Source organism: Equus caballus, chromosome 15 (assembly GCF_041296265.1).
Source record: "Equus caballus isolate H_3958 breed thoroughbred chromosome 15, TB-T2T, whole genome shotgun sequence".
Taxonomy (NCBI): Eukaryota; Metazoa; Chordata; class Mammalia; order Perissodactyla; family Equidae; genus Equus; species Equus caballus.
Genome location: NC_091698.1, coordinates 72022409 through 72042086, shown reverse-complemented (window position 1 = coordinate 72042086; position 19678 = coordinate 72022409). Strand labels below are relative to the sequence as shown.

The window sequence follows — 19678 nt, the reverse complement described above, 5'->3', positions numbered from 1 at the left end:
ACTTAAAGGGCTGGATTGGTTTCTCTCAACCAACCAAATTCCCTTCCATATAAAGTCCATATTGCTCAGGCTTATGTGACCCACCCACACATAAAATCATTCATGGATCCTTTTCCCCATTGGGTAATAATAATATTGTTGATAACACTAGCGATAACAGTCAACACTCACTGAGAGCTTCCTCTTTGCCAAACATTTGTTCTAAGTGCTTTGTAAGAACTAGCTCATTTAATACTCACAACAAACATGTGAGATAGGTATTATTGTCCCTACTCTGTAGACGAGGAAACTGAGGCCCTGAGAAATTGAATAACTTGCCCATTATAACAACAAAACATAGCAGCACTGGGGTTGAACCCAGAGAGTGTGGCAAACTCTGGATCCTCCTAACCACAGAACTTCCTGCTGGTCACCAGCTCCCCTGTCTGCTAATCTATCCATAGTGACCCTAAATCTAGGCCACATGGAAAAGAGAGTTCAATGGGCCTTCAATGACTCTCATCTGGAGAGCAGGCCCATGTTTTCAAAATACCTTCACACCACTTTCTCCCCTGTTCCTTACAGCTGGGTCTTCATGGCCATCCTTGCCTTTTGGCAAATGCCGTGGCCTGGGCTCATGGAATTCATGGTTTATAGACAAGACCATGCTTTATTCCGTTTCATGCGTTGGCTTCTTACAGCCTGTGAGGGCAAAGCAGGCTTGGCATCTGGGAGAATGTTCCTGGAGGAAACAGCCTTGTCAGTGTGCAGGTCTTCGTTTAAATTCCAGACTCTGGTTTTTAAGACACACATCTGCAGAGGGCATATGTATTGTGATAGATGAAAACAGAAATGGTTTTCTGTTGTATCTGTATTATTAGATTTGATCTACCTTCGAAATTGCACAGAAAGAGTAGAAAATTAAAGGTGATTTGATATTAGCCTCCTATTCATATTAGAAAAAGTAACTGCTCTTGCGGTTTCCCTCACAGAGGTGTCTTTATTCATTTGACATGCCTTTAATAACTAATTCTAGTTGTCTGGTTGCCAAGAAAGATTTCCTACGGGCAGACTTAAAAGTGACTCGGAACTCTTTGCATGCCCAGCTTCAAATGATCCCAGAACAGCAAACATTCAGCTTCCCTCCAGACTTCTGAAGTGTGGGAATAACATGAAAGAATGAACACAATCACTCTGCAGGCTGCACATGCTAGGAGCAGAGCTGTCTGGCAGACGTTGAGGCTGGGTCTACACGGACCAGGCATAGTGAGATTTGGAAATAATCTGAATTTGATCTGTGGAGTCAGCCAAAACAGATGATTTATTTCAAGAAAACAAATCTACTTTGGGGCCAGAATGATCCAGGTCAGTCATAAACAGACTGAGTCTTCCGCTGTCTGTGTAGACCTGGAGTGGGCAGAGAAAGACAGGAAAACCACCACAATTGCTCTCATAGGATCCCAACCAAAGAGCAAGCACGAAGAATATGTATAAATATTCACTACAGTGATTGTTTATTCATCTCCACATGCCAGGCTAAGTGGATGAGATATGTCAGTTCATTTAGTCTTCATAACAATCCTACTTATGAGATGAGTATTCCCATTTTACAGATATGAAAACTGAGCATCTAAGATATTAAATGACTTACCCAGGACACACAGTTTTGGGGGTAAAGGTCAGCTAGCTGTTTATCAGCATTTCCCTTTTCCTCCTGGGCACATAGCTCGATGCCATTTCCAGGCTTCCTTGCAGTTGGGTGCCGCCATGTAACTCAATTCTGACCAATAGGAAGTGAGTGGAAATGATAGAAGTCATTTCCGATTCTGGCCCATAACACCTGCCGATACGCAATTCTCTTTTTTCCTATCCAGTGGCTAACTGGAGAGGATGCTGAAGACCTAGAGGCAGATAGAATCTGAGTATGGAAGAATCTAGGTCCCGATGACTGCTCTCAGCAGAGCCCCTTCCTCCTCGCCGTTCCTGCAGTGGGCAGTCATGTGAGCTAGAAACCCTCTATTGTGTTAAACCATTGAACTTTGGCAAAGGTTGGTGCCAGCAGAAAGCCTAAGTTGAATAACACAATCCGAAGCTGCTTCTAAACTCAAAGACTCCGAAGTTGGTGCTCTTGGCCCTTTCCTTGTCTGGAACTACACTGGGGTCTGATCAACCCTCCCCAGGGAACGTTAGGACCCTCTAACTTCTTTTGAGCCTCATCCTTCTTCCTAGTCTACCAGGCCTGATGTGCTAATTTCTTAGCTTTCCACTTTCCTATCTATGCAGACAAATTCCTGGTTTTTAAGAATCTGAGCAAAGCTACTCCTTTTATCTCTTGGTTAATCCCTCCGCATATGGGGCTCTGGCCCTGACTGTCTTTGATTTCTCCCTTCCCATATGGACACATCTAATCAGTCACTAGTGTCTCTTCCACCATCCCCTTCCCTCTCTTTCCTCAGCCAGTGCTCTGTTCTGGCCCTCATCATATCTCACCTGGTGTATTCATAACACCCTCCCAACTTGTCTCTTCTCCTCCTGCCCGTTATCCTATTGCCTCCAAAATGATCTTCCTAAAATAGATCTGGTCCCAGCATCACCTCCATTAACTTTTCTCATATGAAGTCTATCAATATTAAAAATGCAAATGTCCTGGGGCTGGCCTAGTGGCATAGTGGTTAAATTTGTGCACTCTGCTTCAGCAGCCCAGAGTTCACACGTTTGGATCCCAGGTGCAGACCCACATATGGCTCATCAAGCCATGCTGTGGCAGCATCCCACATACAAAAATAGAGGAAGACTGGCACAGATGTTAGCTCAGGGACAATCTTCCTCAAGCAAAAAGAGGAAGATTGGCAACAAATTTCAGCTCAGGGTCAATCTTCCTCACCAAAAAAAAAAAGCAAATGTCCTTTGACCAAGCAATTCCATGTCTATGAATTTATAGATACATGCACAAAATGATTTACATACAAGGATAGATATTTGCTGCATCATTGTTTGAAGTAACAAAATACTGGAAACACCAAATATCCACCAGTCGAGTCATTAAATAAACTATGAAACACAATGTCCTTTACCTAAAATTGTCCAAGATCTAGGGTTAAGTAGAACGAGCAAAGTGCAGGCCAGTGTATGCAATATGTTAATATTCACTTTTCTTTTCTTTTTTTTTAATTTAATTTTTTTTTTCTGCTTTATCTTCCCAAACCCCCCCTGTACACAGTTGTATATCTTAATTGCAGGTCCTTCTAGTTGTGGGATGTGGGACGCCGCCTCAACATGGCCTGACGAGCAGTGCCATGTCCGCACCCAGGATCCGAACCCTGGGCCGCCGCAGCAGAGCGTGCGAACTTAACCACTCGGCCACGGAGCCGGCCCCTAATATTCGCTTTTCAAAAGTATTGGGGAGGGGCCCGGCCTGGTGGCATAGCGGTTAAGTTTGTGTGCTCCACTTCAGTGGCATGGGGTTCGCCAGTTTGGATCCCGGGCGCAGGTCTACACACCACTTATCAAGCCATTTTGTGTTAGGAATCCCACATATAAAGTAGAGGAAGATGGGCACAGATGTTAGCTCAGGGCTAATCTTCCTCAGTAAAAAGAGGAGGATTGACAGTAGGTGTTAGCTCAGGGCCAATCTTCCTCAAAAGAAAAAAAGAAGTATTGGGGAGATATATTCACATATATGTTTGCAAAGGTATGGAATATCTCTGAAAGAATGCACAAGAAACTGGTGATAGCAGTCCTTCTGGAAAGGGAACTGAGTCACTGGCAATCAGGGATGACAGGGAGACTTACTTTTCACTGAATATATGTTTATATCTTTTGAAGATTCTACTCTAGGCATGTATTACTTTAAAACATTAAAATAAAACCTGATTTTCTAGTGCTTATTTGATAAAGTCCAAATCCCTAGTATGAAAGGAAAGATTCTCTGAGTTCTGGCTCCAACATGTTTTCCTGCTGGCTCTCTCACTCTCCTGGGCCATTCTCTGAACGTTGCTTGTACTCCCCCCATCTCCGTGCTTTCGTTAGGTCTCTCCCTCTCCTGGAAAGTCCCGTCCCTGCTCGGCAGGAACCAACCTCATCTGTTATCTCTTTCGTTTTCTTTATGACTTTATATTACGGCCCTTTATCCCAGTTTGCTGCATATTACATCTGAGTGTCTTTCTTTCCCACGAGATAGTATGATGTCTCATGCATAGAAAGCATTCAAAATATGCCAGTGTCTTGAACCAAATTTATAATTCTACATGTGTCAGCCACAGCTTCTGAGAATGGCTGGGAAGGGGGCAGGGGATGGACTCACCCTTCCTCCCAGGGAAGGAGAGGGATCCAGCATCTGCCCCATCAGGCTGGGGCTGCACGAGGTCAGTATCACTTCTCAGCCTGGGAATTTCTGCAAGAATGGACCTCCTTCTTTTGGTTCACTCTCAAAGCCACCCTTACTCACCATCTCTTCACTACCGAAGACCCACCAAGTCAATGGTGCTGCTATGCTCAGAAGTAAGCACTGGCTCTACAGAATCACGCTGAGGGGAGAGAGAGAGACGTCCATTGCCCTGGACCACAGTCTGGGGTTTAAACTCAGTTGTCACAATTATTTGAAGCCTATTAAGTTTATTTATGTTCCAAAGCAGGTCCACTAGAGAAGGACCATCATAGTCGTAAATATCAGGGCTGCTGTTCTCCAGACACAGCTGGGCGTCCTGGCCCCTCCCCTTCTCAGCTCTGCAGGCCCTGCTCGTAGGCATGAGCCCTGCGCTCAGAGTCGGTGCAGTACCCACACCCTGTCTGACCAATTCCGCCAGCTCAGCCAGCACAGCACATGCTGCTTCTACACATTTGGTTTAGTGGAAATGTTTTTAAGCAAGATTCAAATATCTGTGGGAGGGGTGGTGTCTTCTAGTCCTGCTCAAGCCAAGTGCACATAGTTCAGGTGCTCAAGTGTCCAGGATTTCCTCTCAAAGGACCACTGGGACCTAAGAATGGGCATCAAACCCTGGGCACATCTGGAGGCCTTTCTAAGCAACCTAGAAGTCTTTAAGGGAACAAAGGGCTGCTGGAGATGTCCTCTGAGTTCTTGACTATGTGAGGGTTCCTTCATTTCAGCCATCAGTATGAGTTGGAGACCATTTAGTCCTAAGAGCCAGTGTTTTCCAAAGCATATCCCACTGTACACTGGTCTCGTAAGATTCTCCATGAAAAAGTAAAGGAGATGCTGTAGTCAAAAAAGAGTTTAAGAAACACTGAATACTATATCCTCCTCTGGGAAGCTTCACAATGCATATTTGCATATTAAAGGCCCTGAGAAGTCCTGCAGTAAAGAAATGTGTTTAACCCAATGTGCTCTAAACATGTTGGACAAAAGAATCCTCTTTTGGTGACACCTCTGAGCATCCATTGGTAGGTGTATTACCTGGAGTACATTTTTGGAAAACCTGCCTTTGGTGGTGTGGGTATCTCCCCACCCCTCCAGTGAGGGCTTCATGAGGCTTATCATAGTCTAGGAGGAGGAACACTCCTCTAACTTTCCCCCCTCTGCTTTCTTGTTCTCAAGTCCAGCCAACACACCTGCCCAGGTGCAGGTGTTCACCCTTTCTGCCAGCTCTTCCCTTCTCTGTCCCAGCCCAGGAGGCTGGAGGAGGGAAGGGGGAGTGTCAGTTTCCACATTAACCAACTGACCCTTCCCCATCATCTACAGTTTGGCCCTTCGTCTGCAGCCACTAGCTGATTTAATTTTTACTGTCCCTTGTTTTTAAAGAGTGAGGTCGAAAAATTGCCATTTGTTCTTCTTCTCAAACTTTTCTCCCAGTCTCCCTCTTCCGAGAAGCCTCACCTGACCAACCAGAGCACGCTGTCGGTTTAGGGCAGAGGTTGTCAAAGGGCGGTCCCTGGATCAGCACCAGCAGCAGCAGCATCACCTGGGAACTTGCTAGAATTGCAAATTCTCAAACCCCAACTGAACTGGACACTCTGGGGGTGAGGTCCAGCAATCTGTATTTTAACAAGCCCTCCAAGTGATTCGGATGCAAGCCCTTAGTCTAGGGTTTTGGCAATCTCGTTCTCTGAACAGATTCTATTCTACCTCATTCATTTTCTGGACATGTTTTTAATTATATGACACCCAATCCCAAAAAGGAAAGGATATGGACAGCCAACGCTAAAATACTCACCTACTGGCACAATTGAAACCCGTGTACAGGTCAGTACTCTTCCCTCCAGTAGCCACACTCACCTCCTCCAGGTCTCCTTGGCCGTTTCCCAGATGTCAGTCTCCTCCCTACTCCCTTTCCCCAACTCTTTTTCTCCTTGGCACTTATTACCATTTAATGTACCATATAAGTTATAAGTTTTACATTTGTTTTCTTGCTCCCCTCTAGAATATAAGCTCCATGGGGGCAGGGCTTTTCATCTATTTTGTTTCCTGCCTTATCCCTGGCATCAGAATAGCTCTTTCCTCAATACGTTTTTGTTCAAAGAACCTTATCATAAGGAGGCAGGTGAGGCCGCTGCAGTGATAAAGCAGCATTTCACCCAGAGGTCCTGGCAGTCACAGAGTTACAAAGATCTCTTTATCTAATAAGAGGAAATCGGACACTCCTGGAAAGGATGAATCAGCCGAGACCCTCCTTTTTGCCCTGAGGGTCTTTGGGTGAGTAACAGAGCTATTCCTGATAACTTGTCTCTGGAGGCTCTGCCAAGATGGCTGATGTCCCAGCTACCCGCCAGAGACCAGCTTCCACCCCAGCCGATGCCATCCTTCTCTCTGAGGAAGGGTCTCCTTTCTCTTTCCAGTCAGAAATGGGCAGACTTCTGCCCACAGATGTCTGCGTCGAACTCATCTCCTGGCAGGAGAAGCAAAAGGGCACAAATTACAGGAAAATGTCTGCTTGTTTAATCAGCTTTGTAGGTTAAATGTGGTGGGGCCAGAGGGGAGGAGTGGGGCGAGCATGCGACCATGTCGAGTTCTTTTCATCAGGCTGCAAGGGTAGCCCCCACCTCGGAAGAATGTATCCAGCTCTGATAAATTTATAAAGTATTTGACCTTTAATCAATCCTAATATTTTCAATCCACAGAGCCTTCTTAAACGCCTCCAGCCCTGCCCCTGGACCCCTATTCATCACAATTACTGCTCCAACTGTCGGAGGCAGTGCATGAAATGGTGTATGCTGACGTCCAATATTTTATCACTAATAAAGAGAAACATCCCAAGTATTTGCACAGTTCTGATACTTTCCAGCCCCGAGCCCAGGAAAAGGCGGGGGTGGGGGGGGGGGGGGCGGGGGCATGGTGATTTATGCTTGCTGCCCGGCATTGTTAATTGGCTTTCTGGGTCGGAGCCTCTGGGACCACTGCTTTTCTCTGCTTCACAGCCACGGACAAGGGTGTGCAGAGAGCAGGAAGACACAGCAGGCAGCCTGGGAGGGGCCTGCAGAGCACACAGTAGGCCCTTCCTCGGCATCTGGTAAGTGGTGTGAAACACTATAAAGAGCAATTTTTAAAAATCACGATTTGGCAAGTGCTTGCCTACACTGGTGGCTTTGTAAACAGATCCAATGTTTATGAGGACTCTTGTTCCAGTTGTTGCCACGCTGTGATCTGCCTCCAGTTCTGTGTCTTGCCTCTCCCCATCCCCAGGCAGTGTCTGCTGCCCAGCCCCATCCCTTCTCACTTCAGAGGCCCTCCCTCCCGGACTCCCAGCTCCAAGCAGAGGGAAGCTCAGTTTCCAGCCACTGCATTCAGACGGTCCACAGGCTGCGCGTTGACATGGCACCCAAACATCTGGATGAGATGTAAATAAAACAAGCAGATGTTTCTCCTTCACTCCAGCAGGTGCCTTGGCAGAGCCCTCAGCCTCGGGCTGGAAGGGAAGGGCCCTCTGGAGTCCAGGACCCAGAGGGGGTTTGAGAGGGCTGCACACCATTGCCCTTATCAAGGAGCTGGTCACTTGAGCCTCACCCAGAGGAAAGAGCAGAGAAAGCCAGACACCCCTAGAGAAAAGGTGCTGGCAACGGACAATAGCGTCTGTGTGGACGGGGATGGAAGGTTTGGGAACTGGGCGTAGGAGAAGGGATAGGAAGAGAGAGGTCCTAATGTGAATCCAAATCTGTGGGGAAAAGAGTTGACGCCAAATCCCTCTTTAATCTCACTGTGACAAAGGGCTTTCCGAGCCTCCATATTCCACACCACTGGAAGGCTCCAGGAAAAGAGACTCCTGAAGAGGGAAATGGCCTCCTCCGTACCCCTGGGGCCAATACGCAAGAAGAGTTCGGGTCCAGGGACAGAGGATGTCCTGGAGCTTGGATGACCTGGGGCCTAGAAAATGGCACAAAAGTCCCCCTTCTCGTCCCATCTTCTGTCTAACGGGAGACCAAGGGGCAGTCACATTAGACTAATAAAGAGGGGTGGAAATTCTTGTGAAAGGGATAATTGAGGAAGGACAGGGTCAGAGGGCCAGCAAAAGGAGATTAGTTGGTTACCACTTGCCTTCCCTTCACTCCTTCCATCCTCTCTACCCTGACTCTGTGTGTCACACTAACACATTCCCCCAGGCCTGTGAGTAATACTGAACACACTCCCCCTCTCCTCTCCCCACTCCTCTAGCCTCGGGTGTGACACTGAACATACTCCTTCGTCCTCTCCCCAACTCCCTTGGTTCCCGTGTGTAACACTAAACACACTCCTCCCGTCCTCTCTCCCACTCCCTAGTCCCTGTGTGTAACACTGAACATGCTCCCCAATCCTGTCCCCTACTTCCCAGCCCCTGGGTGTAGCACTAAACACACTGGCTCAGTCTCCCTCACTCCTCTAGCCCTGGGTGTAACACTGACACCCTCTCCTGGTCCTCTCCCCTTCCCCAGTCTTGGGTGTGACACTAACACACTCCCCCCGTCCTGTCCCCTACTGTCCCATCCCTTGGGTAAAGCACTGCCAGGACACTCCCTTGGTACCCCCACAGCTCTTGTGTGTCAAACCAAACCCACTCCTCAGGGCTGCCTTCCTTGGGAGCAGCTTTTTTACCCCACTGACTCCAGAGAGACTTCCAGGACCCTACAACCATCTTTTGCCCCTCAGCCTAGCACAAACAAGTAAGCATTGCTGTGTGTGTGAGTGTGTGTGTGTGTGTGTCGGAGATGGCAGCCATCGGAAAGAGTTGCTGCTCCCGGCTCCCCCATCCTTCCACTGATTGGGTTTTGTGCTCAAGGCAAATATTTTCCTGTGACCTCAGTGTTCCCATCTGTGAAACTGAGCTACAGTTTGACATCAAGCTATCCAGTAACCATGGGAAAGGGTCTGATTTCCACAGGGAGTTGAGATTCAACAACTGGACTGTGGTGAGGACCAGGGGGAGGCACACGTCAGGGAACAAGATTATACTTTGATAGAGAGGTAACTTTTTAGTTTTGCTTTTCTTGCTTTTTTTGTGAAACAGGAAGAGCCAAGCAGTGCCCCAAGGCTCTGGGTTTTCCAAGCAAAGACTTTCTTCCCTGATAACCACAGCAACCCCTGAAAGAAGTGGAGGGCTGCCTTTCACATTTTGGGGGGAGGGAGTAGGAATCAGACACAAAGAAGCTGAAGTATGGGTGATCCGATCCCCCTTCCCCCAAGTAGCCTTGCTTTTTAGCATCACCGGCTAGAAGTTTATAGGAATTCTGGATCCATGGTTTCCTAAGGTCGCTTTTACAGATCTTGTTAATTTATTACCCGTGGTTACACTTTTAATGGAAATCATGAAGAAATGGCAAAGGAAACATGAGCTAATTTTTTTCCAGTGACACATTTCACTGCTATTTAAATAGCCGTTTTGCCAAACCAAACACAGCGCTTACAGCCAGCGGTGACACATGAAGGAGATCACTGTGGCCGATCCTGCCTGCGGCATCCAGAACAGGCGAGACTTTCTCTCAGCTTCCCCAAGGGCCGGACGCCAAGGCGGGTGGACTGGGGGGAGCTGGAGCCTGGGGCACAGCTGAAGCCCCAGAGCCCGAGCAAGGGCAGCCCCCACCCTCTCCCAGGCAGGGCTACTTCTCTCCGGCCCAGCCCAGAGCCTATTCCTCACCCCGCTGAGGGGTCTTGGGGTAACTGTTTTCCCTACCAGCCTGGGAGGCCCCTCAGAACGGGCCACAACCAGGCCACTAGCAAGGGCTTCTTGCTCTCACTGCTGGATGGTATGCTTCAACTGGGAACATTATCGGGTCGTATAAAACCAAAGACAGACTTTGGAGAGAGCGTGGCCAGCTTTGTTCCAGTTCTGTGGTGGCAGTGGCCATTACCGCGACCATGCTTGCACAGGGCGCCTTTGTTGGGCAAACCCAGAGCCTCTGACTTCTCCTCAGAAACATCGGCCTCTGACACTCTCTGGCTTCCCAGCTCTGAGGCTGTGATGTCACCAAGCATTTATTAACTTTTCAAGAAGCCAGTCGAGAGCTGTGGCATTTGGCAAGAGAGAAGCCAGGGCCTAGGATGTTGGGGAAGGGAGAACAGGCCCACAGAGGCTCTGGCAATAGACGGTGCGGGGAGGCAGCAGAAGGGGAAATCCTTTTTCATAGCGGCCATGTCAGAACCTCCTCAGGATTTAAAATTGCAGTGGGGTTGAAGGAAGTGAAGCACTTAGGGGCTGACATCTGGCCCTTGGAGACTTTGGATCAGTTGTCAACCTCAGGGGCCCCATGAGAGCCCCGTGGCACCGACATTCTCACGGTGAGCAACTCTGATGGACAGCAGGGGGGTGACCCAAGAAGGAGGCATGAAACGGCAAGAGAACATCCTGGAGGGAGGAGCCCTAGCCAGCGGAAACTAGGGTTTCCGCCCCACACAAGCCCTCCTGGATCTTGAACAAGTCTGACTACCCTTCCATTCCCCTCAGTGGGATGCTCCGGCCCCCAGAGCCCCCTGCAAGTGTCAAGGTGGGCAGAGCAGAGGGTCTCTGACAGAATTTGGGCAGCAGGCCTGCTGGCATACTGGGAGAAACCGCTCTACCTCCTCTGCTTTCCAGGGAGAAAACACTTTAGTGAGGCTCCAGAGAGAAGTTAACTGTCGTCTTCCCTTTGCCAAAAAGTATATTAAATTCACTGACCACATTTTTCCAAACCCAAGTGCGGAGGACATTAGATGCAACGCACACTGGCTGGGCTCTGGTGCGCTGGGCACCCCACACATTTCATTTTGCGTTATTAATATTTAAACCAAAGCAGCTGTTCTCTGCACACACAGAGCCCAGAGCATGCCCAAGGCTCCTATGGAGACTTCTCCCTTGGGCCAGATGCACCAGTCAGGAAGCCCCTTGTTGACTCTCAGGCTTTGGGCCTCCTGGGGTGAATTTCCCCAAGCAGCCATTCATTGATCAGTGATGACATTTCTGGGCAAGGGGGCGTGGTGGTTTGCTGGCGAGAGCAGATTCTGTTGATCTGACTTAACTGAGCTTCAGTAGGGCCCACCCTGAGCAGATATTTGAGAGGGGTGAAAGTATTTCTTTGACACCCCAACATCCCCTTCTGAGCCCTCTGCCCCAGGGCTAGGTACCCTGGGCTTTCCCATGTTCTCCCCAACTCTTTCCTCCTTCAAAACGAGAACAAGTCTCACATCAAGCTTTTGCACCTTGGAGCCTGGGGTTCCCCCTGCCGCCCCAGGCATTTGCATACTAAAGCCTCATCTCTCAGCCTGGGTGGGAAGACTCTTGCCTGAGTCCGTGGAACAGCTTGGCCAGCGCTACACCACGAGCTGAGTCACAAAGCCCCTTCCCAGACTGCCTCAACTCTCTTGCCCTCAGGACCCCGCAATCCAGCCATCTGGGGCTGCTCTCTTTCCCGGACACACTAAACATTGTCCTTCCACAGACCATCTGCTGCTTCTACTGGCCTTTGCAATCCCAGGACATAAGTCACCTCCTCTCTGTACCATCTCCCACCCACCCCGGGATGAACTACTTACCTTCTCCTCTCCCCGTCCCTAACCCTTTATGTCCCCCTCTATTTTGGCATATATCTCATTATATTGTAAACCTCTATTTCTATACTTATAAAAACTAAAATTTATTGAGCACTTTCTATATACATAATGCTTTTAAGTAGAATTATATATCATATAATTCTCACAATGATCCTATGAGATGCGTTCTATAATTATCCCCACTTCACAGATGACAAAACTGAGGCTTAGAGATGGTGAGTAGCTTGCCCAAGCCTACATAACCAGGAAGTATGTATTTGCCCCCAGACACTATGAGCTCCTCAAAGAAGGGGCCATGTCTTGTGCGTCCAGGGCCTACCTAACACACTGTCTCATTATAGGTGCTCAATACATGCTGTTGAAATGAAAACAAAATTAGATAAAGCAAGCAGAAGGATTTTCCCAGGTTAGGATCTGCTGAGATATCCTAGTGTCACCATTTTCTTTAGGTGACGCCCAGGTCTAGCTCCTAGAGAAAGAGGAGTAAAAACTTGGCAGTAAGCCAGACTTGGATTCAAATTCCAGTTCCACTGAAATTTAAACTAGTGGCGTCTCTGTTTCCCATTTGCAAATTGATGAAAATAATAATACCAACCTAATTTAATCCTTACAGCAACCAATTCAATCCTGCCCGACCTGGATTAGAGAGGGAAGGAGGTTATGTGCATGGAAACACTATAAGGATTAAATGAAGTAATATATGGAAAGCATCTAACCCAGCTCTTGCCACCTTATAGATACATATGTTGATGTCATGTACACACACATTGAAGTGCTGTGACAGCAATGATGATGACAATGTGTTATACTTTTATAGGGCTCCATAAGGCACTGCCACATGGATCTCTTCATTTAAGCCTCACAACTTTTGTAAGCCAAGTATTGCTCTTATGATCTTGTTGCAGATATCTAGTGCTATGTAACAAACCACCCCAAAACTTAGTGACTTAAAACAACAACATTTCTTGGGTCACAAATCTGCCATTTGGGCAGGCTCCGTGGGGAAGCCCTTCCTCTCTGCCCCGTTCGTCATCACTAGGGCAGCCGGAAGACTATGGGTCAGAATATCTGAAGGCTCTCACTCTCACGTCTGGCCATTGATGCTAGCTTTTGACTGAGACCTCAGGTGGCACTCTCGATCAGAACCTGCACATGCCCTCTCCATGTGGCCTAGGCTTCCTCACAGCACTGTGGCTGAGTTCCAACATGAGAAAGAGAGAGAGAGATTGAGAACCAACCAGCAGAAGCCAGATGCCTTTTATGACCTAGCCCAGGAAGTTACACTGCGTCATCTGTGACATATTCTATTTGTTGAAGCAGCCACAGGGACCTGCCCAAGTTCAATTGGAGGGGACGTAGACTCCGCCTTGTAATGGAAAGTTGTAATGTTCTGGAAGAGCATGTGGCACTGGAAATACTGCTGTGGCCTTTTTTGGAAAATATACAGAGCCCCAATTTACAGAAGAGAACATTGAGGTGAGCAGGCTACGTGACCTGTGCAAGAGCACAGCACCCATCCAGGGCAGAACCAGAACTTGGAACCAGGTTTTCTGAGTCCAAACTCTGGGCTTTTTCTACTGAACAATGTGCCTTCCAGACCCATCTACTGGGGCTTCAGAAAGGCCCAACCCCTCCCCACAGAACAAGGCTTTCAGAGCCAGCCTGCCCCTTCACACACACACACACACACACACGCACACACACACACACAGGCACACATGCACACAGGCACACACGCACACGGAGCCACAGGCGAACTTCCTTCCAGCAGTCCCTTTCCCGCTGGACCTGGTGAAGGAAGAGCTCCTAAGTGGGTCAGAGCCTTCTTGCTGCTTCACTGCCAGCCAGGATCCAGAGCTGGGAGTCCTGATGTTCAGGGCTGAGGGTGGGAGGGAATGACAGGGGCAGCGTCTAGGATGTGTAATTCCAGACGACAACAGGAGTTAAAAAGACTGTGGGTAATTTGGGGAATTTTTGGAAAATGTGAGTGTGATGTCAGCCTCAGTGAAAGAGAAAGGAAAGCTGGCAGGGGACTGGGGGGGTGTAGGCCTGGGGGGCTGGCAGGGGAAGGCAAGGAAAGTTGAGTTATAATGGGAGGAAGTTTATTAGTCTAGAAAAGTTTAACTTGAAGCTCCCAGCCGACCCTTATGCCTCTGCCCGGTATGAGCAAATGACACGGATGTGATTACAACTCATTCTGTTGAGTGCTGGTTGAAGCCAGGGGAAGAGGTGGGAATGCACTGATACCTTCACAGATTATTGAGCCTCTGAGCACAATGTCAGCCCTTCACCAGCCTAGAACCAGAGACATCAAGAATCCACAAGGAACCCTGAGCAATCCCTGCCAGGGGTCAGGATCAGGTGGGATGAGGCTGCAGAGGTCAGCACTGGGGTAGGCCAACCCTCAAGAGTCTCTGGGGAATTTGGCTGGTGCCTCCAGGAATGCTCTGATTGATTGTGAAGCCTCCATCCACAGGTGCTCTCCCCACACCCTGCCCAGAGGTTATCTCAGGCCTGAAGCTCGCATTGACATCCCACACTTCGTGCACTGAGCCAGGCAGCATCCAGCACACATGAGGGCAGCCTGGTTATGACAGCAACACGTCATATGCCCACAGCCAGACACAGCTGGAATCACAGCCTCCCGTCCACCGCTACACAGCTGGGCGACCTTGGGTAAGTCACGGAACCTCATGAAGACTCAATGAAATGAGAGCGATCATATCTACTCTAAAGAGCTATTGTGAGCCTGAAGTAAGATGGCACAGGTTCAAGGTCTGGCACTTAGGATTCAATATGTGGTCATTGCCATTCCTATCCCTTTTTGTCTTCCATTCTTTTACACAAACCCAAAACCACGATTCATCCTGAACCTCATCCGTCCAGACTAGGAGAGCCAAAGAGAGACAAAGCTGATCTAGTGTTGGGGTGGGGGGTTGTGGGCAGAGGATGCTCTTAATCTTAAACCTAGTAGCCACTGTCTGTCTTTAGGAGTCAGTGGTACAGGAGTCTCTGTGGGACACTGGGAAAGCCCTAGAGCTGAGGCGCCATCCCCACTGCGAGGAGGGCAGAGGGGAGCTGGGAGGGCACCTCTTGTCACCTTGCATGACTTGTACTGTAGGTCCAAGCAGTCCCCAAGCCTGTTCCTCAAACCTCCCACTCCATTAGGCCCCAGGAAGGTGCCAGCAAGAACAAACAGAAGCACAGTGCCAGGAGAGGGGCTGCTCCGACCTCATTTTGGAGACATGGTCCTGGGCTTCTCTGTACCTCTATTTTCTCACGCAGAAAATAGGAGGGTTGGACAGATGGTGTCTTATGGCTCCCTCCATTTTCCCCTCTCTCTCCTTGCGACCTCCTGCCACCCCTTCCCACCAGGCCTCACGCAGACAAACGTGCTCATCAAGAGGGAGGAGCTGGGCCAGGGCCCGTGAGGATTTCTCTAAAATCCTTTTCTGTGGCTCTGACTTCTGAGCCCCCAAGTTCCTCTTCTCCGAGCCAGAACCAGGATTTGCATCAGGGGACCACAGCGCCTGACTTTCCTGGAGGCTCTGATGCTCTTCTTATCCTTGTCCCTCATGGGTTTCTGTACCTGAGGGGTCCTCGGAAGGTCTTAAGCCACCTCCCAGAGTTCCTGGATTAAAAATGGATACTTTCTCCAGAACTTTAGGAATGAAAGTGAAAAATAAAGAGCTTGAAACCTTGTCTGTGACTTTATTTTGAGATTACTAACATCCCAAAACAACAATCCCCCTCCCCATTCTCCTCTTCTGCCAGCTCCAGCGTCCTCCAACTCAGGCCTGCCTGGGCCGGATTAGGGAAGGGAGGGGTTACGGTCCATGGAAGAGTCATACCCTGAACTTTATGGGGTTTGCAGCAGCCAGGTGCAGAGGTGGGTCCTGTCCTTTCTCCACAAGAGCCAGAAAAACTAAATGCAGGCTCCGTGGGGCAAGTAGGAAGGCAAGGGGATGGGAAGACAAATAGTAGAGAGAAGATAAAAGGGAGTTTTTTTTAGGGGAGCAGAGGGCAGCCTCCAGGTGACAGGAAGTAGAGGAAGTTATGGAGAGGTTGGTCCTGTTTAACCAATAAGTGACGAAGGATAGGAAATTTCCATGGGTTGACGGAAGGTTACTGACCAGGGAAGTAAGTTTCAGGCAGGTGTTGGTAGCTGGGTTGCATTTGAGAAGAGCCCATGGCCACCCTCCAAGGGCCACAGCTCACAGTCCCCAGAGGACTCATGACCATGATCTACCTGCTCCTGTCTCTCCCAACCTTAGACCCTCTGCTTCAGGGAGGAGCCTCCAGGCAGCTAGAGCCCAACATTCCCTGAGCTCTTCCAGCCCCCACATTTATCTTAGGGTTATTTTCACTCCCAAGAACAAAGAAGCTTTCTATTCAGCAAATGGCGAGAACCCACACCTCTGACAAGCCATAGATCACCCTCAGAGAGGGCAGGAGGGGCTGGTGGCCAGCACATGGGGCTGCTTCTCCCACCCACCGAGACCCTCAGAGGAATGTCTGGCTCATAGCTTGACGTCCCCAACAGAAGGCAAAAACTGTGCAGGACAAAGTGGTTCTGAGAGCCAGAGGCCAAGCCAGGATGGGAAGAAGGAGAAGAAGGGTGTTGACAGACTCTCGGGAAGGAGTCCTGAGCAATCCCTGCTTGGGCCCAAACTCTCCAGGCTCGGTCTCCTCACGTGAGATATATGATGACCATCCAAATCAGCTGGGGAGCTCTGAAAAAAGAAAGGCAACAAATGCCCACGGTACATAAAAGTCAACAGTACAGAAAAGCTATATAGAGGACTCAACACCCCCAGTGTCTGCCATTGTAGCTGAATTTCTTTTTTCCTTCAATAAGTATATTTGAATTCACCAGCATGAGGTATAGATACACACACACATAGACAGAAATATATATATATATATATATATATGCATGAAAATAAACTACCCATTTTTACACATTTGGCAAGAAATTAAACACATTGTTCTATGATGTCCTTTTTACACTTAACCACGTAACTTGTAAGTCACTACATATTTGTACATACAGAACTGTCTCCATTCTACTGACTTCTTAATATTCCATTGTATGTCTATTGACAGATATTTAGGTAATTTTCCATCCTTTCCTATTACAGATAACGTTGCAGTAAATATTCCTGTAACATACTTCTTTGTGCACATTTCTGAGCACCAATAGGGTATATTCCTAGAAGTAGAACCGCCAGGCAGATCAAAGGGCAAGTGCATGTATTTTTGTTTCCATGGATATCGCTAAATTGCTCTTTACAGAGTTGTCTTTATTTACACAGTCACCAGCAATGTATGAGAGCGCCTCACATCTTACGCCAACACCATATGTTATACAACTTTTGACCCACATTCATTTGATAGATGAGAAAAGTAACATTTCATTGTGGTTGTAACTTGCATTTCACTCATTAAAAATAAGGCTGAGAAACATTTAATGCATTTAAAAGCTATCTGCACTTCTAGGGGCTTTAAAATATACAGATTCCTGAATGCCACACTCAAAAATCTGATTCAGTAAACCTCCAAATTAGTATTTTTTAATATTCAAGTGATTAGGGTAGATAAAGATTTCTTAAAGAGCATATAAAAAACCCTATCCATGAAAGAAAAGACTGATATGTTGCACTTCAATTAAAACTATAAATGTCTGTTTATTAAAAGAGAATGAGGGGCCGGCCCTGTGGTCGAGTGGTTGAGTTCCCGCACTCTGCTTCGGCAGCCTGGGGTTTCACTGGTTCGGATCCTGGGCGCAGACATGGCACCACTCATCAGGCCACACTGAGGCGGCGTCCCACATGCCACAACTAGAAGGATCCACAACTAAAATATACAACTATGTACTGGGGGCATTTGGGGAGAAAAAGCATTAAAAAAAAGAGAATGAAAAGTCAAGCAATAGACTAAGAGAAGATATTTGCAATATATATATTCTACAAAGAACACAGACCAGAATATATAAAGAACTCCTACAAATCAAAAAGAAAAAGAAAAAATCAACTACCTAATTTTTTTAGGCAAAAAAAGAGACACAAACAGACACTTCACAAATGAAGATAAATGAATGACCAATACACATATGAAAAGATGTTTACTCATAACCCATCAGGGAAAGGTCAATTACTACCACTACCATAGTACACTGGTAAATATTTAACAACCAACTTTCCAGGAATAAAAGCATTTCTTTGCTGTAATACTCCCCCCATGGCTGATTTCTAGCAATCAATGTGACATCAAGGATTGCAGAATTAGGAGGAGATGTTTACAATTGATTCCCACAAGCCACACAGGTTGGCTCCAGCACATCACTGAGACCACTATACACCCACCATGAAGGGTAAAATGAAAAAGACTGCTTACACCACGTGTGAGAATGTAGAGCAAGTAGAACTCTAACACATTGCTAGTGGGAGTGTAAATCGGTACAATCACATTGGAAAACTGGTAGTGTCTACTAAAGCTAAATGTATGCTGATCCCATGACCATGTACACTCCACAAAAATGCGTACCCCACAGAAAGGAGTGCATATGGCATGGCTAATTTTAGGTGTCACCTTGACTAGTCCATGGGGTGCCCAGACATTTGGTCAAATGTTATTCTGGATGGGTCTATGAGGGTGTTTCTGGATAAGATTAACATTTGCATCAGTAGAGTGAGTAAAGCAGGTTGCTCTCCCTAATGTGGGTGGGCCTCATCGCAGACCTGAATAGAACAAAAAGGCTGAGTGAGAGGGAACACCTCTTCCTGACTGCTTTGAACTGGGGCATCAGTTCTTTTGTGCCTTTGGACTCGAACTGAAACATCAGCTCTCTCTGGGTCTTGAGCCTGCAGCATTCAGACTGGAAGCTACACCATGAGCTCTCCTGATTCTCAGGCCTTCAGACTCGGAGTGGAACTCACCATTGTTTCCGTTCTCCTGGGTGTCCAGCTTGCAGTTTTATTTGTAATAGTCAAATGCCAACCAAAAATAGAATGGATAAATACACAGTGCTAGATTTATACCATGGAATACCATAAACAATGAAAAAGTACAAACTACAGATACGCACAGCAGCATGGATGAATCTCACAGACAAAATGCTGAAAGGAGCCAGCCCCAAAAGGCTATATATATATGAACTTTTAGAACAGGCAAAAACAATTTATTGTGAGATAAATCAGAATAGCAATGATCTTTAGGGAGGTTGATATTGACTTGATACAGGCATGAGGGAGCATTCTGCATACGGGAAATGTTCTATATTTTGACAAGGATGGTAGTCACAAGGGTATAAAAGTCCATCCATCCAGCCATACACTTAAGACTTATATCCTTTTCTTATAACCTTTACTGCTTATGTGATGTACCCCAATATAATTTCCTAAATAAAAATAGTTTTTTTTAACTACCAGATATTTCTGATGATCAGTCTAGTATAGAAAGCATTGGACTTGGAATCTAAAAGTTCTCTTAGAGGTAGCCTTCTGTGAATCTGAGAAGAAACAGACAGAGTGACACCAGGGCAAAACCGAGAAGAAGGAAGCAAAGTATAGAGGCAAGGACTGAACAATGGAAAGAAAGGGAGACCTACGGAAAACACATTTAACTCAACAAACATTTATTTAGCACCTGCTCTAGGCAAGGCACTATGCTAGGTAGACAGAAAATTAGAAATGAGCAAAGTGTAACCCCTACCCTCAAGGAGGCTGCCTTCTGGTGGAAGACATAATCCTA

The 19678-nt window shown here is 47.4% G+C and overlaps 1 long non-coding RNA gene across 1 annotated transcript; it reads left to right on the top strand.

The window, feature by feature from the left end:
- The first annotated feature begins 12960 nt into the window (after positions 1 to 12960).
- On the top strand, positions 12961 to 15628 carry LOC111768221 (uncharacterized). The gene is made up of 3 exons (XR_002800402.2): positions 12961 to 13402; positions 14403 to 14602; positions 15302 to 15628. It is a non-coding gene; the product is annotated as an uncharacterized lncRNA (long non-coding RNA).
- Positions 15629 to 19678: the final 4050 nt, after the last annotated feature.